General features: G+C 40.9%; 1 protein-coding gene across 1 annotated transcript in view; it reads right to left on the bottom strand.

Moving 5' to 3' along the window:
- The window catches only part of LOC109914904 (gephyrin-like), a 161,883-nt gene that overhangs the window by 77,862 nt on the left and 66,238 nt on the right, over nucleotides 1-17,783 (bottom strand). The gene's annotated exons all lie outside the window — the stretch shown is intronic.

Below are 17,783 nucleotides of genomic sequence, written 5' to 3'. Positions count from 1 at the left end.
ATGGCTATGTAAGGTGATTTGTACCTGACCACATTAAGGAGCCCATACCTGCTTACAAGATGGCAGACAGAAGCTAAGCAAAACTAAGGAGCCTGCTCACACAGGGAAATACAATGGTACCTTTGAACAGAACTGCTAGAAGGCCAGTCAAAGAATGCTGTATGTTCCCATCTGAGACAGTGCTGATAAAAGGATGCCTTAGAACACATAAATGACCAATTCCAGCTTTATTACTGAAGGGATAATTGTCCCAGTAAATGAATAACATCAAGTGCTAGATTAAATCCCTAAGCAGCTGCAAGGACAACAGCTAAAGTTATTTCATAGTAAATAGTTGCTTCTTTGAAGCGACCTGCAATATTGAATACTTTCTAGTTAAAATGCTTTAATTGTAGAAGTTGGTTTCAATACATAATTAGATAATACAAACATTAAAAAAAATTTAAGTTTAGATGTGAAGCTTAACTAGCCTTCAGAGATGCCTTCTCTTATGCCCTGAACAAAATCAATTGCTCACAACCTATAAATTACAAAGTGCTAACAGCAGAAGTAGTCGTATAATGTTCCACTTTATAATTAACTTTATAACAGAAGTTAACCTTATAGCAATTAGTTAAAACTGATTTTTTTAATTTTTACGTTATGCAATCGGTACAGTAAAATAAAAGACGGGAAAATAAAAGGAGTAACTGAATTTGATAAAAGACAGCACCAAAATACAATGGGTAATAGAATTTGAGCAGTCCTTACAGATAAACAAGCCTGAGAAAGACCCAAAGGAGTGTAGCCATTAAACGTATGAATAGGATGCATAGAAAGATTCCAAGGTTTAGAGATTACAATGAATAACTAATACCATAAGATCATGGGAATCTGGGGATGTCCATTGAAGTGCCCACTGTAAAAGTCAGAGTGTGTCATTGATCTCCCTTCTGATTTGGGGAAGATTCTTTGGCCCTCTCCCTGCATCAACCGATTTCCATATGAATAAGCACGTTCCACTTGCCTCCTGAGTTTCTGTCCCCGGTCAGGGGGGTACATTCCTACAATACTCAACCAGTGTGAATAGGTGCTATGAAAAAAGTAATTTGCTTTCTTTCTTCACATTTGCCTTCACTTTTCACATTCACGATCTTAACAACAATCAACATTCATATAGTCAATGTCTGCCTTACCCCTCTAAAAACAGGGGAAAAAAATCTGTTTCCAGACAACAGCATTATTTTGTTACAAAAACAGAAAGTTCTGGAGAAACTCATTAGGTTTGCTACTATCTGTGGTGAGAAAAACCATTTATGTTGACAGTCCAGTGACCTGTTGTCAGAAATTAATTGCCGAGTTTCTCCAGAAATTTTTATTTTTGTTTCAGATTTCCAGCATCCACCATTCTTTATTTTTATTTTAATATTGCTTTGTTGCTCTGCTTGTCAGGCTAATGGACCAAAAATAATAGTATTTCTTGCTCATGAAGCTTATTATTCAAAGCTATCAAGATCAGTAGAATGAATGATAATGGCCTTCTCCCATGATTGATCCACTTTGTTTTGTGTTATGTACATGCAGTCAGGAACATCATGACTCTAGCAACGCCACAGCAATCACTTGCATTTGATCATGAGTCTGATACTACTGTCGGGAATAGACAGCTGTTGTCTCTAAACCTCAACATTGACTGGGAATCTGCAGAGGATACCAGTGCTAACTTTCATGCATCACTTTGCCAGCCTCCTGTTCTTTATGCTCTGGTCCTGTGTGCGCTAACAATTAATTCCAGGGTCTCATCAGCACTTCCTGAGTCACAGCTGAAGGATTAATCTAGTAGGCAGTGATAAATCTCTGTCTTTACCATTGAACCTCAAATTATTTCACTGTGCACTCAAGGCATCTGCCCTCATTACAGACTCGTCCAGCTGAACCCGAGTATGATTCCATCTTCGGCACAAATTGTAACGGTCAATCTCAGCTCATTGCATCTCTCCTTTCAAAAGTGGCCAGGATTTAGTTAAATGTTTTGGAAGATGATTGCAATGTTGATGTAACTGTTAGGAAATATTTCACTTATTTTGAATAGATATCGCGAAGAGAAAAGCTTTTTTAAGACATTTGAGAGGAGATAAACTTATTTGATATGTAAGAAGTTTGAAAACAGGAAGTAGCCATTTCAAGTTCAGGATGACTTAAAAAAAGCTAAACCTAAAGGAAAAATATGTTTGGATGGTGGAAATAGAAACCATGATGTCAAATTAGAAAATGGATTAGTAAATGAGATGGAGTGAGAATCTATACCTGAACTTGTTATCACCAGAACACTTGAAATCTGTAAATCAATTTAGGTTTCAATTGAAAATGATTCATGTTAGATGCAATCATTAATCAATGTACACTATTAACAATATACATAAAGTTATAATCCAACTTTCATCATTAATTACGAATAGTAGCATTGCTTTGAGGTTACTACCCTGTCGGCTTGTGGGAAAAGAACATGTTATTTGCATCCTCTAGATTCCGCTTGAACTTGTATAGGTAAAGTGTTAAGAATTTTTTTTAAAGGGAAAACATAATTCCTTTCATAATTCAGTTTGAAAAGATATGTGACATTTATGCATGTTTAACACAATCTTTATCCACACTAAGTTTTTCATTACAATTACTAATAAGTTCAAACTAAAAAGAACATTGCATCTTTAGCAATGTAAAATGGTTGGGAGTATGAACTATTTCATGATTCAATTAAAAAGAGGCATCTTGGTACTGAGTACTGAAGCACCTGCTGCATTGTAAATTATGAGACAATTATATATATGAAATTGTTTACAATAGGTAGCTGAAGTTAAAAATAATAACCATTACACTAATCATTCACTTCAACTATTCCAGAGGAATAAATGATTGAATTATAAATATGCACTTATCTGCTTTGGTACTTTTCGCTGTCATAGTGAGAAATTTACTGTCCATGTGATGTGCTATTGAAAATACCAGCTATATGCAAGAAGCATTCCTGTTCAAATCTATTTCTAATATGATGACACAGAAACTTAAGTGATTACATTTGTTCATGTTTGGCTGGCATCTTCAAAAACTGTTGGTTTTGAAGAAAATTCACAGTGACTCAGATTTTGCTGTGAACATCAAAATGATGCTGCTTAAATCTGTTGATAAAGATCCAACAATCTCTTGCGGTATCAGTTTCAACGTCACTGATTTTAATTTGAATGTGACAAATGGATCTCTCAGCATCCTGCATCAGTCATGTCATCATGAGCACCTTCCAAACCCACTACCATTTATTTGCTGCCAACACCACCTTCTACAAGTTTATTTCCAAGACACTCATTATCCTGCTAGGAATAATATTGCCGTTTCTTCACTGCTGCTGGATCAAAATCCTGGAAATCTCCTGAATGGCATTCTGAGCATATCTACACCTGTGACTCTCCACCATTTTCTCAATGGCATTTAGGAGTGGGGCAATAAATGCTGGCATAAAACAGTAATGCCCAAATCCTGTAAATGAATAAATGTTAATAGAAGGCAGGATAAGTGGCCAATCTCAGAGGCAGCAAACCTGGAAGCAAAATGCACTGATCTTATTTCATATTTTTATAATTTTACTGCTTTACTAAAAATTGACAAGCACTATCAACTGAAACAGCAAGAACAACTTAAAATACATATTTTTATATTAAAAATCAGTTTTAATCAATGGAAAATTTAACATTACAAATATATAAAATTAATTTTGGAAAAAAGACATCAAGCTATACAGTTTAGTCAGCTTGTAAACAGCCTATTACACCTCACTAACTTTTTTTGTAAACATTTTGGCGATTTTAAAACATCCAAAATGCAGTCGAAAAGAAGAACTTCTCATCACTTCAACAATTTTGAAAAATTGATTTTTGTTGTGGGCTTCAAAAAGCATCCTGTGAAGGAGTGATACATTACTGACTGCAACATTTGGACTTGCATGTTGAACTGTGCATGTGTGAACACCATACTTGGCTGTCAGTTTCAGAGGGATATGTTGAAACCAGTTGAATGATAACTCCACTCAATGATAACAAAAAAAATCTCATTGCCACAGATCTGAATCATTTGCAATCATCAATGAACATCCTCACTTCTGACCTTTTGGAGGGAGGCATGGTCACTGGTAAAGCAGCTGTAATAAAATTCATATCTTGCAAATGCAAATGATAAGAGATTATTAACTGTTCAACTGAGCAAGTCAGCTTTATTCAATAAGGCTGAAAAAATGGAAGTTAGTTACCATGCTGAAAGAGTTTCCAAAAGTATTGCTTTGATAAGAGTAAGTTCCAAGCACAGTTATGGGCATAAACTCTCATCACACAGGAAAAAGGCATTTGACTATACATATACAAATAATAAATATCTTAGCAGAGCTTGATGCATCAACATGTTTGGGTGAGCAAAATACATTCAATTGAAATGGAAGGTATTAACCTCACAGTAAATTGTCTTCCATAATCATGCCTCTAAAACCCAAATAATTTTTGTGATAACAAGGTGCAGAGCTGGATGAACACAGCAGGCCAAGCAGCATCATCGGAGCAGAAAGGCTGACATTTCGGGCCTAGACCCTTCTTCAGAAAAGAGGGAGGGGAAGGGGGTTCTGAAATAAATAGGGAGAGAGTGGGAGGCAGATAGAAGATGGATAGAGGAGAGGATAGGTGGAGAGGAAATAAACAGGTCGAAGAGGCGGGGATGGAGCCAGTAAAGGTGAGTGTAGGTGGGGAGTTAGGGTGGGGATAGGTCAGTCCAGGGAGGACGGACAGGTCAAGGGGGCGGGATGAAGTTAGTAGGTAGGAGATGGGGGTGCGGCTTGAGGTGGGAGGAGGGGATAGGTGGGAGGAAGAACAGGTTAGGGAGGCGGGGATGAGCTGGACTGGTTTTGGGATGCAGTAGGGGGAGGGGAGATTTTGAAGCTTGTGAAATCCACATTGATACCATTGGGCTGCAGGGTTCCCAAGCGGAATATGAGTTGCTGTTCCTGCAACCTTCAGGTGGCATCCCAACTCTCCGACACCTCCTCCTACCGGCCCCTTGATCATGACCCCACCCCAAGCACCAAACCATCATCTCCCAAACCATCCACAACCTCATCACCTCAGGTGACCTCCCACCCACGGCCTCCAACCTCATCGTTCCCCAACCCCGCACCGCCCGCTTCTATCTCCTTCCCAAAATCCACAAACCTGAATGCCCTGGTCGACCCATTGTCTCCGCCTGCTCCTGCCCCACCGAACTGACCTCCAACTATCTGGACTCCATTTTCTCCCCCTTGGTCCAGGAACTCCCTACCTATGTCCGTGACACCACCCACGCCACCCACGCCCTCCACCTCCTCCAGAACTTACAATTCCCCGGTCCCCAACACCTCATCTTTACCATGGACGTCCAGTTCCTCTACACCTGCATTCCCCATACAGATGGCCTAAAGGCCCTCCGCTTCTTCCTGTCCCGCAGGCCCGACCAGTCCCCCTCCACTGACACCCTCATCCGCTTAGCCGAACTCGTCCTCACCCTCAACAACTTCTCTTTCAATTCCTCCCACTTCCTACAGACAAAGGGGGTGGCCATGGGTACCCGCATGGGCCCAAGCTATGCCTGCCTCTTTGCAGGTTACATGGAACAATCCCTCTTCCGTACCTACACTGGCCCTAAACCCCACCTCTTCCTCCGTTACATTGATGACTGTATCGGCGCCGCCTTGTGCTCCCACGAGGAGCTCGAACAGTTCATCCACTTCACCAACACCTTCCACCCCAACCTTAAGTTTACCTGGACCATCTCTAATACCTCTCTCTCCTTCCTGGACCTCTCTGTCTCCATCTCAGGCAACCACCTAAAAACCGATATTCATTTCAAGCCCACCGACTCCCACAGCTACCTAGAATACTCCTCCTCCCACCCACCTTCCTGCAAAAATGCCATCCCCTATTCCCAATTCCTTCGCCTCCGCCACATCTGCTCCCAGGATGAGGCATTCCACTCCCGTACATCTCAGTTGTCCTCGTTTTTCAAGGGCCGTAACTTACCCCCTCAGTGGTCGAGAACGCCCTCGACCGTGTCTCCCACATCTCCCGCAACTCATCCCTCACACCCCGTCCACGCAATAAGAACCAAAAAAGAATCCCCCTCGTCCTCACGTACCACCCCACCAACCTCCGGATCCAACGCATCATCCTCTGACACTTCCGCCATCTGCAATCCGACCCCAACTCTGAAATGAAATACTTCCCACATGCCTTGATGGGTGTAGCTCCAACACAAGAAAGTTGACACCATTCCAGGACAAATCAGTGGAGGATGATGATTTGAATGGCCTCCTTTTGTACTGTCTGATTCTAGGATAACTAGATTCTTAAAATCTTCTTTTGTTATCTAATTTGCTATGTTCTCCTAGACTTTGTTTCCAGTCAGCCAGCCAAGGGTGTCCCTGTTTATCTTATTGGGCCATATATTCATTACTGTGAAACCACGTTAAGAATGACGTAAATTATTAAAGTCCCTAAATTGCTATTTAAAGCCCCCTGCCATTGACATCTTCCCTGTACAAGTCTTAGACTGCAGTGAGAATTTCCACCTGGTTATTATTAGGAGATATCTTTTGAGTCCATGGCAATTCAATCACTGAACAGGTGAGCACGGGCCACACTGCTGTGCAGTACAAGGTGCAGCTGAAAAATGTGTTTAACAGTAGGATTGGAACATGAGCCAGAAATGCAAAAAGTTACTCCCTTTCCTATATATTTCAATAGAACATTTAAATTATTTCACCAATTATTCTACCTGTTTTGAGTGATTACAATCCATAATTGGTGGAAGAATTTAATCTCTACTTCAGTCGAGCGCATGCCAAACTCAACTGATTTCTGGAAACCTATTAACAATCTTGAACAAGTACTTTATTTTGATTTTTGCCTTTCACTGATATGCTTGTTTGAAATTGTCTGCAACATCACTTAACACTGTCATGGTGAAGCAATGGTGCCGGCTGCTGAATACTGCCTTTGCACAGCTTTGTAAAGCCAAAGTATGTTTTGGCACAATTCATTGCTGTCTGCGATACTACTGAAGCCAGCTGAAGATTGATAGCTACAACTGTCACAGCAGTGAAAAAAGGGCTTGTGTTTTTGCTTAAATAAAGTCTTCTGCTGGAGCAAAATTAATCTTTGTTTTCTGGTCAAGGATAAAAACACGAAAGGCGAGAAATTGGACCTGTTTGTTTTCTGTGCAGTTTGAGCTCCCTTAGAGTCATAAAGCGGGCAAGTGGTGTATTGGCATATCATGTTTAACTCAGCAGATTGAGCGTGTTAATGATGGAAGTGATCGTCCGATGGAGTATTCAGAGGAGTCAGATTATCATGTCCATCAGCATGTCACACTGACAGGTTATCAACTCGTGCCACTTTGGATCTTGATGCCTAGCTAAAGCCTTGACATTTCACAAAGCTTTATGTGTATTCAGCAATATAAAGAAACCCCTATCAGTGCTATTTAGAGGTATCATAAGCAACTTACAGGTTAGTTGCTACTTTGTGGACAGCTGAAGGTGTGGTATTGCAGGGGCTTTGCTGACCTCAATGTTTCTGGGAGGTGCTGCCAGATGAGGGGATACAAGATAGAATTCTGCTTGAAATACAGCTTTTGGAAAATGGAAGAAGCCATGCCGAACAGGACAAGCTGCTGGAAATGTAGGAGGAAACAAATTTTGAGCAAGAGGCCTTTTCAGCTCAGGGTGATCAAGGTGCCTGTTGTAGCCACCGAAACCACAAAACACGACACAGACCGCATCACTAACAGCTGTGAAGGTGGCAGCAGGAATGAACCTTTGTGTCTGTTTGCTTCCAGGCTGGAATATTTTTAGCGTCTTGCAACTTGTCATCCACTATTGTATAACAAGCTTACAAAATTTCTCTACTTAATGAAAGCTAATTACAGTTCATCCATTCATGTCAGAGAGAAGCAGATAGTGAGCATATGGTTTTGCTAACAATGCAGACTTCCCTATGGTACACACACATCACATTGCATGCTCTGCAGATCAACTCTTCCCTATACCAGAAGCAAAAGGGATTCCGTTCCTTAAACATCTAACTGGACTGTGAGCAAACACAGCACATCGTACACAAGCCCAGTGCTGTGGCAGTAGCCATGATACCTTCCTTTTGTCAGGTCAGCAAATTGAAGTGTGGCTATTAGGCCACAAGGATTACCCTTGGACGACCTGACATGATTCCAGTACACCACGTTTGCAAATGTGCACAGCATGCATAACATGAAAATTTATGCTGGTGTATGAAATGTAATGGGATTGGCCATTGGCACATTAAACCTGAGGTTTAGATTTCATGGTTAATGGTAAAGCAACATAGCTATGCAGTGGTCTTGAAGAAAACTGCCCACAGATTTCAGTTGTGGATTTTCTCACTAGATCAGTTTGAATCTGCCATCATGTCATTGGGGTTGCCTGAGGTTCAGCAACAGTGATATCATTAAGCAGGATATGCAGCCAATCACATTGAATTGTTCTCACAGACAGCAAACCAGGAACCATGAAACATTAAATTAGTCATGTTTAATAAAATGTTTCTGAAATAATTCTACAGAGGCTGATAACCCGTCACCAAGTCACGCTTTATTTACACAAGCAGAGTACTTGACACTGGTCCGGCTTCCTCAGAGCCAGCTCTTGGAGTGAACAGAACCACTGATACTCCTGTTTATATTTTGTTTTTGTAAATAACTTCATTAATAGAACACCAGCAGAAAAGACACCCATGTGACCAAAGACCCAGAAGCAAGCAGAGCCCCCTGGGGGCAATGCTTACGTGAATAAAAAGGTGAAGGGGAGGGTAGGGATCAAATCAAAATGGAATTGATGGGGAAATAAAGCACTCCACACCCCGCAGTGCCTACCTCTCCCGAAAGGTAGTGAGAGTGTTGGTGGACAGCACATGCTCCTTCTCCAGGGACCTCCAGGCACGAATGTAGCCACGGAAAAGGGGAAGGCAGTCAGCCATAATGCCCCCTCCACGGCTCGCTGCCTGAACCTGTTAATGCCCAGCTTGGCCAGGCCCAGGAGCAGACCCACAAGGAGATCCACCGACCTGCTCACTCCCCTCCACACTGGGTTCCCAAAGATCAGGGGCTTGGGGCTGAAGTGTAACCAGAAACACAAAAGGTGGTCTTTAAGATAACTTAAAAAGGGATTGCAAGCACCCACACCCAATTTTTACGTGGCCCATGGACTCTGCAGCGCTGCAAAACAGATAGTTAGGCTGGAAGTTCGTGAACAACCGCAATCTGTGGCTACATGGGATCGCTGTGTGTCACCCTTGTTTATATATTTTTTCTTCTTTCTTTTCTCATTTTTTTTGAAACCCTTACACTACTGCCATACAGCAGTAGAGCTTATTTTCCCCAGCACACTTGTTGTGCGTGTGCAGGTGTGAGACACAGTAAAAAAAAAGCTAGGTATACAAATAACTTTATTAACATACCACCACCAGGAAAGACACCCATGTGACCAAACAATAAGTATCAAGCAGAGCCCCTGGAGGCAAAGCCGACATGAAAGAAAAAGTGAGGGGAGGATAGGGATCAAATCAAAATGGAATTCGAGGGGTGAAGATAAGGCACTCTGCACCCTATAGTGCTCACCTCTCCAAAACGTACCTGTGCTCCTTCTCCAGGGACACCTGAGCATGAATTTATCAAAGGAAATCACTCCTCTTTATGTCTGGCAGCCAGGGGTCCCTGATTGGATGAGGTATTCTTAATGTGGAACCAGCGTAGATCAACATGCATAGGAGTGATAGATGAATTGGTGTCAACCATAATCACTTCTCAAGTAAAATAAGAGAACATCAAGTTTTATTAAATTTAATTTCAGGTGAGCATTTACAACTAAGTAGTTTTAAAATAGATAATTTGTTCAAAATGCAAATGAAATGTTTGGTCAGATCTCCTACAGCTCAGCTTTAGTGCATTCTGTATCTCTAATCTGTGGCTGGAATGCAAATTAAGAGGACAGCTTATCTGATTTTATCTGAAGAATTCTCACAGTAATTATAGGGGAGGAATAAATACCTTATTCAAGTGATTTATTAAGTTTTATTGGCCAACTATCTTGTTCAGCTGAAATATAAAAAGAATGCAAAGAGATTTCTTTTGTTTATCATTTGTAGTGAAAGCATGAACCCATACTCTATAGGCATTTTTGTTATTTTGCCACAAACAGCATAAAAGTAGTAAATTTACTCAGATGGTTTCAAAACTGTCCATCACCTAGAGGGAGAGAAAGGATCATGCTAGTAGTTCTGCTTACAATCTGGGTTCTGATTCATATTGTAACATATTTGACATGTAAATTGGAATTAAAACTTCAAGTAATGTTTCAAAGCATTAAATAAAGGTTTCCTCCAAAATAAATTGGCTTTATGAATTTACATGATTTTCCCTGGAAATAATATTTTTCAATTTCTTTAAATGATTAGAGAGTTGTCAATCTTCACATGTGCACATTAAATGGTCCAGATAATTTGATCGCTTATTTTCCATTTTTACACAAGATAAATGTAATGACCTCAATGGAAGTGTAAGGGATAACATATATTTTCCCCTTTAGACTCCAAGCGGGAAAACAAAAGTTGAATACTGATACAGAAATTTTTCAAAAGTACCAGGAGAAGTTTTTTTTCCTGAAAATTAAATTTTAAGTGGGTCAGGTGGTATCCACTTTAGCTTTACACAATTAGGGGCTGCAAATTGTATCAAAAATCAGCAATGTGTCAATTTTGGGATATTGCCTGGAGGATTCCCTTTGAGTCCTTACAGGGTTCTCACATCCAATTTCACAATGCTTATCTCTTCATGCATACACCAGGCCTCCACAGTACTGCACCGACTGTTATACGATCACCGGCAGTGATAATACTTGGCATTGGTGGGACCTTCCAACGTTCTCACTGCTGGCACCATAGCTCAATGCCAGCTCTGCACCAGGTAAATCATTACGAGACAGGAGCTGCACTGCACAGATGCAGTGTCAAAAGAACTGCCCTAGACAAGGACAATCGGAGCGGGGTTCCTGCATCACTGACGGGGACCAGGAGATCCCGGTGAATGTGACGGTGGAGAGAGGATCTTTTTCCCTTTTCTGCAGGACCCACCAGAAGTGACCACAGCACTAGACCCTGTCAGCCTTGTTCAAAGTTGCCACCCATAGTTCAAAGCGCGGTATCCACCAGCCCAGAAAATTGCCTAGTAGTGCAGAAATAATTTTAATAAGCTTCTGTGCTGAGTAAGTGTACATGCCACTATCTTCTCTCTGCTGCCTCACATTCAAACTAAATCCACTGCTGCACCCACCAGAGTTCGTGGTCTACCACTCTGACCACTGTATTCAGTATCATCTCTCACTCCCTCTCATCCATCCCAATCCCTCAGACTACTAACGCTGCCTGGCTTCAGTACAGCCTCAACACTCATCTACTCGGAACTCCTCAACACTTTTCCCTCACTAACAGCTACATCAACCACATTTATCTCTCCCAACCCCTCCCTTTATTCTCTCATTCCAAAGGAAACATCCCATAACAGGGGAATGAGGGAGCTTGACATCAGTCTCCTCCCAGTGGAGATTGGAGAATCTTCACCCTAGTAGGAGAGGATGGAGATCATTCTGCTGAGACCTCCATGTCCTAGTAACCAAGTTAAGGCTCATCATGATGTGCCGTGCTGCCCTTCTAACGTGAACATTGTGAAAGTATTCTTAAAATCATATTAAAAAATGCTACTCTTAAAACTTCCACCAACATTGCACAATCCATCCTCTCTCATAACCTGCAGGCACCGGTGGCATCTAGATGGTCAGTGCCACAAAGACACCCGCCCCTCAGGACATCATTCCCTCCTCTCCCTCTGAGGAAGAAACCACAAATCCCTCAGGCAGCACCAGTGAGTGTGTCTTCCAAACTACCAGCTCAGATGTTGACCCCTCAGTGGGTACAGAACCTGGAGTACATTCTGGTGAGCATTTCACTGTCACCTCTATGCAGCTGGTTGATGAAGAAAAGCTTCAGGTCACTGGCACTCCGAGCACTACAAAAGGCCAGGCATTGCTCAGCCTCTGGCAGGAGAAGTCCCCCATTGTGTCAGCCATTAATAGCATCATTCAAATGTACAAATAGACACAGGACTGACAAGCATTTTTGTCCTAGGTGTCTATTTAACGTGACTGCACTTTGAAGGACTTCACATCACACCAAGGTGGGTAGGTGTGACATGCTCTATCCTCTTCTCACATTAAGTTCCCCCTTTCATAATTAATATCCTCTCTGCATCTCAGAATGCTGCCTCCACTTGCCACAATTGACTTCCCCAACACCATCACCATAACTGTGTCCCCTGATAACTCTCGCTTGACTTTCAGTGAACAGAACTCTGGACTGACTATGGTATTTTGCCCCTTCACCGATTTGGAAAGTCAGCCTGGCTGATGAAGGATCAGATGCCTAACTTATTACTGCGCAGTTCCCCATCAGAGTTACCACTAATACTGAACTGGACCCGAGGTCTGACTGTCACCTACGCCCCAGATTGTACTAACAAGGATCCCTGATTACAAATGCCTCAAGTGGCCAAGTGACCATGTCCAGTCCCCTGGAGTGTGATTGAACAGTGTGCTTGACTTACGGTACTGGTATCCTCTCAGTGAAGATATGCCCAGTAGTATGAAGTAAGGATGACTCCCCCCATTAGACTTTGAGACATGGCCATTTAGTCGAGGCATACGCAATGTTTGTGCCACGTAAGTGACAATGACATGGTACAATGCCACACAGCAATACATCCACCCTCTATGTCTGGTCACCGCCAACAAGCATAACAAGCTGCCTGGCTTTGTATCTTTGTTCAGAGGCGATTCAAGACAGAAGTATTGGTTGAGTCTGTAAATTCTGAATGACGTGACAAAGTGCATAAAGACAAGGCCACGCTTGATAGAGATTCTCGAGCGTTCAAAGAGGTGCAAAGTGCTTCAGTATTAAGAGAGCGAGTGATGACCCTGAGATGCCCCTAATTGCAATCCATGAGTTGGCTGCCTGTCCCTGTGGGCAAAGCCCTGGCAGCAGCTTTCCAACCCAAGGTATCCTTGTGTACCAAAGCAGGGAACTGCATTCTAAATGAGTCAGAGGTGAGCCATGAGGATGAGGTGAGGCTGGTGCATGGCCAATGCCAACTTCTGAATTGCAGGTGGCCACGAGGTTACAAACTAACATCAAAAATTGAGTCATTTGGTGAAGTTCAGATTTTAGTCTTCTCAAGTGCTTAACTCACTGAAATAAGCATTTTAGTCTGAGCAGCATCAAAAATCCAGTCATTTGATGAAGTTGAGATTCTTGCAGCAACTATGATGAAGTCGAGATTCTTGCAGCAACTATGATGAAGTCCTGACTCATGCAACCAAGTTGAACAATTACCAAAAATAATATAACAAACATCAATTTCCCATGCAAAGTTCATTCAACAAACCATTAGTATTTTTACTGAATACATGCTGAACATATCAGACATAATCACACACCCAACCTGAGTTTTTCCTTACTGTGCCTATAATCACAACTACAGGTTTGGGAAAGATTTGAAAATTCGCTTGTTTTGGAATGTTAAGGGTCAATAAGAAGGCATCTCATCATACACAACAAAACGCAGATGTGAAATGAAAAGCGGTCAATGAATGGAATAGATTTTCAGGAAGAGCAGCAAAAACAAATACACTGAGACCATTTGAAAAACAACTGGACATTAGAATGAGTCTTGTTGGAAGGATGATCAAAAGCATACTGAATGGACTTTTGCATCCATAATGATCTTGTCAGCCTTAAATTATAAAGTTATCCTGTCTTTTTGTGGGTATACCAGACAAAAAAACAAAGATAGAAGAACATGCCTGTCAGTTTCGAAACTCATTCTGGATTTTGCTAGAATGCCTTTGCTCAGTAAGGCTAACCATGTCCCTCCCAGAAGAAAAAAATGCCTGAGCTTACTGACTGCTAGTTCATGTTTTTGTGGTAGATAATCAATACATGAATGAATACACCATCTGTATCTTTCGCATGAGAATCTTGCCCAGTGAATGAAGTAATGATATAAAATAATTTCTGAAATATCCCATTAGAACATCGTCCAGAACCACAAACGTACCTTGTTGGGTTCAGTATAAGAAAGGTAGAAATGGAAAACTTTATGCGTGATTTGATTTATTAGCTTCTGTTACATCAGGCATTACAACCCGGCTATTTGCGTAAGATACAAAGGTTCTGACGAAGCTCCTTGGATCCTACAAAACATTCTGTCTCTATTTATACAAGCATTTCAAACAGGTTTTGTCAGACAATATAGTGGTCCAATGAAGACATTCAAAAGACAAAACTGCATTCCACCCACTCAGACTCATTGTATTTACTGCGATTCTTTTGTTGCCTCCTGTGCCCAATGACACATAAGGGAGCCCATTCCCAGTACATCAGGTCCTGGTGCCAAAATTTCTTTAAATAAGTGGAGAACATTGCTGCTCCTCAGGAGAACCAACTAGATCCAACTGTGGATCCAATTCTAATTTTGAATTGCTCTGTAGAAGATTTCCTCTCCGTTCTCAAATTCTCGCTCTCTTCCTGGATTCAAATTCGTATGCTCACAATGTTTAGCAAGTTAAGTGTAAAATAACATTTGTTTAATCAAAGTCAAAATTTCAGTTTTCCATCCATACTCTACCTATTTCTTTCTCTTTCTCTGTGCACGTTTTCATTACTGTTCTACATTTTACATTCTCTCTCATTCTCACTCTTCATCTTTCTCAGCACTTTGCTGTCTCTTATTCTCTGCTCCTGGCACTGTGTGTTTCTCTGTCAACTTGTTTCCGATTACTCCCAGTGGGCTTCTCTACTGTTGTATGCCGTCTGAACTGCAGCCATCTCCAATTGCTGTCTATACCACAGGGACCTCTCCCAATTCAACGCCTCCTGAGCAGCTGATCTATTTGTATATCACTTAAATTGTCAAGTTCCAGCGCTTCTAAATCCCCACTGACCAGTGTGCTTTATAACCTTTCTCTGTTCAGTGAGGCTCCAAGCAGCTGATTACCATGCACTTAGGGACTTGGCAAGGTAGAAAAGATATATTGCTGTTGTGAAAGATCTGTGTCGCACTCAAGCTTCCTCCAGCCACAAAATTTATGGGTGCTTCAAGCCAGCTTGGCTGCATACCACTTTTTGGCACTAAGTTCTGTAATCAATGGAAACCTTAATACAAATGTCATTGAAATTAAGTTCAAAATGCCAAGGTGATTATAGTCTGTGATCTTGTACTTAGAGCTCTTGGATTAGTTTGCCTGATTGTATGTTGTACAGTCACCGGATTCATTTGTATTTCATATAAATTACCAAGTTACTGTGGGCAAAAATGTTTTTAAAACTCTTATCCAGTGACTATTCGTGATTTCCAAAATTGAAAGGTTGGTTATTTTATAGTTCAGTGAACACAGAATTGCAAAACATCGTGATCTTACAACAGTTACAAAATAAATGGACTACAAGATGTACGGTTCAGTAATTTATGGAAACACATTTTATTTACAGCAGAGCTTTCTAAAGTTCAGTTAAAGGCCACAGCTTTTTTATTTGTATTCAGATTCCTCTTGGTAAGCAAGACAACTGCACTCAGTGGAAGCCAATAATTAACTGCCTGTCCTCCTACAAATTACAGCTCTCTTTATTGATGCACTATTTGGAAATGCACAGTATTATCACTCAATGCTTTTATCCTTATTTGCAACTTTCACCTTCAATAAATAAAAATACCAAAATCTTTGCAAAGATTTTGTCAAAGGCCTTTTAACACTACATGGCATTTTGTTGTGATGACAAAACAAAAAAATGGTTTCCATAAATTTGCTGTTAATGAGATATTGATCTTGGAAAAGCAACTGGCTGTGATTTTCTGAATTAAACAGTTACAGCAATTGGCATTGCAAACCAATAAGATGAAATAAGTTATTTCAGTTACAGCAATCTCCATGTCGCCTGGAAAGGCTCCTCTGTGGAACAACATGGTAAGTTTTGTTTTGTTTCATTAACTAATATTGGAATCACTTTATGAAGAAAACTAAAGTGAGGTGCACTTGAAGATTAACAATGTGTCTTTGGTCACTTGTAAATAACAAAAGAAGTGTTCTTTCTCAACAAATAATTATAGAAGGCCAAAGTGAATCATTGCAAACTGAAAATATGTTACGCATTTATTTGACTTTTTTCTGTTATTGGGCATGATAAGACCATAAGACTAGGAGCACAATTAGGCCATTTGGCCCATCAAGTCTGGTCTGACATTGGATCATGGTTGATGTGTTTCTCAAACCCATTCTCCTGCTTTCTCCCCGTAACCCTTGATACAGTCTTAAATACAATCAATAACTTGGCCTCAACAGCAATCTGCAGCAATGAGTTCTTCAGGTTCACCAGCTTCTGGTTGAAGTAATTACTCTTCATCTCAGTTCTAAAGGATTGTCCCTTCACTCTGAGGCTGTGCCCTCGGGTCTACTACTGGAAACATCTCCACATCCATTCTATTCAGGCCTCTCAGTATTCTGTAAGTTTCGACAGATCCCCCTCAGCCTTCTGAACTCCATTGAATACCTGCTCCATTAAGAGCCAGTATTTTTGATTCAGCCTGCCTCAACCTTAATTGACCTCAACCTCTGTGCCAAATAATTGAGTATATCTTACCAACCTAGAGGTGAGCCCTCCTTTCCATTGTTTAAGGATGTTCTCAAGTGCATTCAGCAGTAGTGAACTAGTTGCTTTATTATTAATAATATACTTTGACTGGTTTCTTATATCATATTTGAACCAAAGAATATTCCAATTCTGACAGCATTGCTACACTTAACTGCCCACCTTGAATGGTATGATTTCACCGATTCATGATTTTAGTTTATAAATTGCAGTTGATATAGTGCATTTAGTTCTACTTCCTAATTGTGGCAAAACAGTTTATTTGTCTGCTGCATATTAATACCCCACAGATATATGATTCTGTGTTTGTATTGTTGACCCTTAATTGGAAGGTTATGGTTCAGAACCAACAGTGACGATTCTGAGGGAGCAGAAATAAGAGTCTGTGAATGCTGGTTTGACATTCAGAAGGGTGGTTGCATCCCATGGTAACCTTGGTAAACAGTGAACTAAAACTTCTAGTTTTCAAGGTATTCAGACCTTGCTAAAATTATTGAGGCATGAACATTCAATGGGAAACTTCTATGTGTACTATGGAACATTCAAAAATGGAGCAGAAACTTGCAGCAGAATGCATAATTTCATATGCAATTACAAATTTAGATAAGTGGTCTTTCCTTTGGTACTTTACTGCTATAATTCAGGCAACCTACAGCTGCACTTAGGCAACCCACAAACTTTCTCACTGATCTTACCTGTGGCTTTTAAGATGAGCAATTGCAGATTAAAATCTGTAATTCCCAACAAAATGACGCGATGTCCAACTAGGGGCTGAATGGAAAAACTTGAGAGTGGGCATCAAACCTTTCTGCTTTCATGAAACCTTGTACAAGCAGATGAAGCTGGGCATCTAGAGGTGACTTGGAACCTAGCAGGTAGAATTTTTAAAATCTGGTCTGTAAAAAGACAGTCATCAAGTAGTGAGAGGTTTGTTTTGGGAAACAATTGATTTCAATC

Source organism: Rhincodon typus, chromosome 8 (genome assembly GCF_021869965.1).
Source record: "Rhincodon typus isolate 14 chromosome 8, sRhiTyp1.1, whole genome shotgun sequence".
Lineage (NCBI taxonomy): Eukaryota > Metazoa > Chordata > Chondrichthyes > Orectolobiformes > Rhincodontidae > Rhincodon > Rhincodon typus.
This window is presented reverse-complemented; position numbering and strand designations above follow the sequence as displayed.